Genomic DNA, 6000 nt, shown 5'->3' with positions numbered 1-6000 from the left:
CAAAAAACAAGACCACACATGACTCTGTGGACCAAAATATAGAAAAATTATAGCACTCAAAATGTGGTAATGCAAAAAACATTTTTTTGCAATAAAAAGCGTCTTTTAGTGTGTGACGGCTGCCAATCAAAAATCCGCTAGAAAACGCGCTATAAATAGTAAATCAAACGCCCCTTCATCACCTCTTAGTTACGAAAAATTAAAAAATGTATTTATTTCCATTTTCCCATTAGGGTTAGGGTTAGGGCTATGGTTAGAGTTAGGACTAGGGTTAGGGCTAGGGTTAGGGCTAGGGTTAGGGCTAGGGTTAGGGCAAGGGTTAGTGTTGAGGCTAGGGTTAGGGCTACAGTTAGGGTAAGGGTGGGGCTAAAGTTAGGGTTAGGGCTAAAGTTAGGGTTGGCGCTAAAGTTAGGGTTTGGATTACATTTACGGTTGGGAATAGGGTTGGGATTAGGGTTAGGGGTGTGTCAGGGTTAGGGGTGTGGTTAGGGTTACAGTTGAGATTAGGGTTAGGGGTGTGTTTGGATTAGGGTATCAGTTATAATTGGGGGTTTCCACTGTTTAGGCACATCAGGGGCTCTCCAAATGCAACATTGCGTCCGATCTCAATTCCAGCCAATTCTGCGTTGAAAAAGTAAAACCATACTCCTTCCCTTCTGAGCTCTCCCGTGCTCACAAACAGGGGTTTACTGTTGTGAATTCTGCTCTTGGGCTCCCTCCGGTGGTTGTTAGTGGTAGTGCAGTTGTCTCTGGGTTGTAATTCTGGACAGGTGTTTCTGCTGATTGCAGCTCTATTAGGTATTTAGGTGTGTAGGATCCAGGAGTCCCTGCCAGTTGTCCATTGTTCTTGGAGGGATTGCATCTCTGTCTGGCACCTCATGCCCTGCTGTCAATTCAGCTAAGATAAGTGTCTGGTTTTTTGTCACTGAATGTGTGCTTTACTGTTCAGTGCAATTTATTGTGTTTTAGTCCAGCTTAGACTTTGTTTGGATTTTTCTGTCATGCTGGATTCTCTGGAGATGCAGATATACATTCTATGTCTTTAGTTAGATGTAGAATATTAGTATTATCTGCTGTGGATATTTTGAGAGTTTTAATACTGACCGCTTAGAATTCTGTCCTATCCTTTTCTATTTAGCTAGAAGTGCCTCTTTGCTAAATCCTGTTTTTCTGCCTGCGTACGTCTTTCCTCTTAAACTCACAGTCAATATTTGTGGGGGGCTGCCTATCCTTTGGGGTTCTGCTCTGAGGCAAGATAGAATTCCCATTTCCAACTTTAGGGGTATTTAGTCCTCCGGCTATGTCGAGGTGTCTAGGCCGTGTTAGGTACACCCCACGGCTACTTCTAGTTGCGGTGTCAGTTTAGGGTTGCGGTCAGTACAGGTACCACCTACTCCAGAGATAGTCTCATGCGGCTCCAGGGTGACTGGATCATAACAGTACAACTGGCCAACAATGAGTTAAATGCATCTCAGAAGAAGGGAAGAAAAGTGTTGAGCCATTTTTTTTTTCTGTAGTCTGTTTTGTCTTTCCTTCCCTCTTTTCCTCTGGGTGACTGAGGAGTTTTGTGCTAGCATGGATGTTCAGGGATTAGCTTCTCATGTAGACCAACTTGCTGCTAGGGTACAGGGCATTTCCGATTATATTGTTCAGACTCCGGTTTTAGAGCCCAGGATTCCTACTCCTGATTTGTTTTTTGGGGACAGGTCCAAATTTTTGAGTTTTAAAAATAACTGTAAACTGTTTTTTGCTCTGAAACCTCGTTCCTCTGGTGATCCCATTCAGCAGGTTAAAATTGTCATCTCCCTGCTGCGTGGCGATCCTCAGGATTCGGCATTTTCCCTGGAATCTGGGAATCCGGCCTTGCTTAATGTAGACGCCTTTTTTCAGGCTCTAGGGTTATTATATGATGAACGAAATTCTGTGGATCATGCGGAGAAGACCTTGTTGGCCCTGTTTCAGGGTCAAGAAGCGGCAGAATTGTATTGTCAGAAATTTAGAAAATGGTCTGTGCTGACTAAATGGAATGAGGATGCTTTGGCTGAAATTTTCAGAAAGGGTCTTTCTGAATCTGTTAAAGATGTTATGGTGGGGTTTCCCATGCCTATTGGTCTCAGTGATTCTATGTCTCTGGCCATTCAGATTGATAGGCGCTTGCGAGAGCGCAGAACTGTGCGCACTGTGGCGTTGTCCACAGAGCAGATACCTGAGCCTATGCAGTGTGATAGGATTCTGTCTAGAGCGGATCAACGGGGATTTAGATGTCAGAATAGGTTATGTTTTTACTGTGGCGATGCTTCTCATGTCATTTCGGTCTGCCCTAAGCGTACAAAGAGAATCGCTAGTTCAGTTACCATCAGTACTGTACAACCTAAATTTCTGTTATCTGTGACCTTGATCTGCTCATTGTCGTCATTTTCTGTCATGGCGTTTGTGGATTCAGGCGCCGCTTTGAACTTAATGGACTTTGAATTTGCAGGGCGTTGTGGTTTCCCCTTGCAGTCTTTGCAGAACCCTATTCCTTTAAGGGGCATTGATGCTACACCTTTGGCTAAAAATAAACCCCAGTTTTGGACACAGGTGACCATGTGCATGGCGCCAGCCCATCAGGAAGATTGTCGTTTTCTGGTGTTGCATAATTTGCATGATGCTATTTTGCTGGGTTTTCCATGGTTGCAGGTACATAATCCGGTGTTGGATTGGAAATCTATGTCTGTGACTAGTTGGGGTTGTCAGGGGATTCATAATGACGTTCCTTTGATGTCAATCTCCTCTTCCCCCTCTTCTGAAATTCCAGAGTTTTTGTCTGATTTTCAGTATGTATTCGATGAGCCCAAGTCCAGTTCCCTTCCACCGCATAGGGACTGTGATTGTGCTATTGACTTGATTCCAGGCTGTAAGTTTCCTAAGGGCCGACTTTTCAACCTGTCTGTGCCTGAACATACCGCCATGCGGAGTTATGTTAAGGAGTCTTTGGAGAAAGGGCATATTTGGACATCTTCTTCACCATTGGGAGCGGGATTTTTTTTTGTTGCCAAGAAGGATGGCTCCTTGAGACCCTGTATTGATTATCGCCTCTTGAATAAGATCATGGTCAAATTTCAATACCCTTTGCCTTTGCTTTCCGATTTGTTTGCTAGGATAAAGGGGGCTAGTTGGTTTACTAAGATTGACCTTCGAGGGGCCTATAATCTTGTTCGTATTAACACTAGAAGTCCCGGGAATTTCAAGATCCCCCCCTGAAGTCCTGAGAAAGGGTCAAATGACCCTTAGTCCATATTGACACCTTAATTAGCATCCTTTCATTTGTAAGGCCATGTGCACACGTTCAGGATTTTTAGCGTTTTTCACGTTTTTTCGCTATAAAAACGTGATAAAAACGCGAAAAAAACGCTAACATATGCCTCCTATTATTTACAAGGTATTCCGCATTTTTTGTGCAAATGTTGCGATTTTTTCCGCGAAAAAATCGCATAGCGGAAAAAAAAGCAACATGTTCATTAAAAATGCGGAATTGCAGGGATTCCGCACACCTAGGAGTCCATTGATCTGCTTACTTCCCGCACGGGGCTGTGCACACCATGCGGGAAGTAAGCAGATTATGTGCGGTTGGTACCCAGGGTGGAGGAGAGGAGACTCTCCTCCACGCACTGGGCACCATATAAGTGGTCAAAAAATAAGAAATAAAATAAAAAATAGTCCTATACTCACCCTCGATGTCCCGCGCAGTGTTCCCGCCTCACCGCTGCACGCTGCCGTTCGGTTCCTGTAGCTGATGTGCGGCGAAGGACCTTGCCGATGACGTCACTGTCCTGTGATTGGTCGTGAGCGGTCATGTGACCGCTCACGTGACCGTGACGTCACGGAAGGCCCTGTGCGCACAGACCAGCTATAGGAAGAGGAGCCGGACGCCGCTGATGAGATGTCTGGGTGAGTATAAGCATTTTTTTATTTTTTTTATTATTTTTAAACATTCTATCTTTTACTATAGATGCTGCATAAGCTGCATCTATAGTAAAAAGTTGGTCACACTTGTCAAACAGTATGTTTGACAAGTGTGACCAACTTGTCAGTCAGTTTTCCAAGCGATGCTACAGATCGCTTGGAAAACTTAGCATTCTGCAAGCTAATTACGCTTGCAGAATGCTAAAAAAACGCGAAAAAAACGGAAAAAAAACGCAAAAAAAAAAATGCGGATTTCTTGCAGAAAATTTCCGGTTTTCTTCAGGAAATTTCTGCAAGAAATCTGCAACGTGTGCACATGGCCTTAATGTGCTCTTGCCTGAGGAATCTGCAGGGGGGATTATCTAAGATAAGAGTGTGTGAACAGAAGAATGCAAGCTATTCCTGAGTGTGGGGGTTGCTGCTCACAAGAAAGAGATGCTGGCTTCACAGTGCCTTTTTTGCCTGATCGTTTGCATCCTGTTTTGCAGTGGTTGGTGCAGAGAAGGTACAGTCATCCAGAGAATGGCCCGGGGATCGCCTCTGAACTACAAGCTGGTTCCGAGGCGATCCTTCACAGACGTTCGCCGGCGACATGTCCGCATGTGTCATGTCACCAGTGATGCCCCGGCGATGTGCACGCGCACGTGATCGCCCGCACATCGCCGGGAATCGTCTCCCCATGTGACGGCCCCATTAGGGCCCAGGAGTGACTCCAAAACCCAGAACAGGTGTCAATCTTGAAAGAAAACTGATCAGGAACTGAAGTGTGTCCCTAGCCAAAGAATGTGAGCTGCTCCTGAGTGTCTGCCCACCCCCCCAGCTGCATTGCATTAGCAAATTTGCATGCAGCTTTATGTGCTGTGGGGGAGAAACCTATTTTGTTCACAGGAAAGAAAATGGAGAGAAGGCACACCATTGAAGAGGCATTGGAACTGATTCTGAGCAACACAAACCCTTCTGACTCAGATGGAGAAGACATAGTCCTTCAACCGGATTCGGACTCTGAGCTGTCTTCAGGTTAGGCTGGCTTCACACTCCCTTTTTTGCCTGTTCATTTGGATCCTATGTTTTGCAGGGGTTGGTGCAGATAAGGGTCGGTGCGGGGCAGGTGTGGTGCGTGGGCAGTACGCTGCGGTGCAGGGTGGGTGTGGTGCCTGACTATCTTTTTTATTTTGAACCAAAACAAAATGCTTATTTGAAATTATTTATCTTGCAGATGAGGAGACTCTGCCTCTACCAAAAAAGAGAGCTCGGTTGGTGAGTGAGCCGACAGAGACCGCAAAAGATGGCACAGTGTGGCATGAAGTACAAGTGGGGAAACATCTCCATTTGACTCCAATAGAACCGTACCCTACAGAAGGAGAGCCAAGTGCTAAGGCCAGACGAAGTGTCCAGAGTCGCCTTCAGAGCTTCCTCTGTTTTATCAGTCTTGACATGCTTCGTAGCATTGAAGAATGGACTACTCAACATGCACGTCACACAGAGCAGGTGGATTGGTTCATGGATCTCCCGGAACTAATGGCATTTATTTCAGTCATTATCTTGCGGAGGGTGACTAAGGTTCCATCACTACGTGACAGCTGGTCAGCAAACCTGGGAAACTCAAGGATCATTGCCACTATGACCCGAAACCGCTTTCAAGACATCATGCAACATCTACGCTTTGATGACATGTTCACGCGTAGTGAGCGAGTGGTGACCGATAAGTTTGCTGCAATCTCCGATGTGTGGAGATCGTTTGTCACCAACTGCATTGCATCCTACAACCCTGGTCGACACATCACTATTGATAAACAGCTTTTCCCGTCAAAGACTCGCTGCTGTTTTCTGCAATACATTGCAACAAAACGAGACAAGTTTGGCATCAAGTTTTGGGTGGCTTGCGACTTGAAATCAAAGTACATCTGTAATGTCCTCCCATATCTTGGCAAGGACCCCAGTCGTCCCAGCGGGGAGAGACTGTCCAAAACTGTAGTGATGAGGCTGATGGAACCATTCATGGACAAGGGCAGAACTGTAACCACGGACAATTTCTTTACATCATTGTCACTTGCA

This window comes from Ranitomeya variabilis, chromosome 2 (genome assembly GCF_051348905.1).
Source record: "Ranitomeya variabilis isolate aRanVar5 chromosome 2, aRanVar5.hap1, whole genome shotgun sequence".
Classification (NCBI taxonomy): Eukaryota; Metazoa; Chordata; class Amphibia; order Anura; family Dendrobatidae; genus Ranitomeya; species Ranitomeya variabilis.
The sequence above is the reverse complement of the archived record's forward strand: the minus strand, read 5'-3'. Positions refer to the sequence as shown.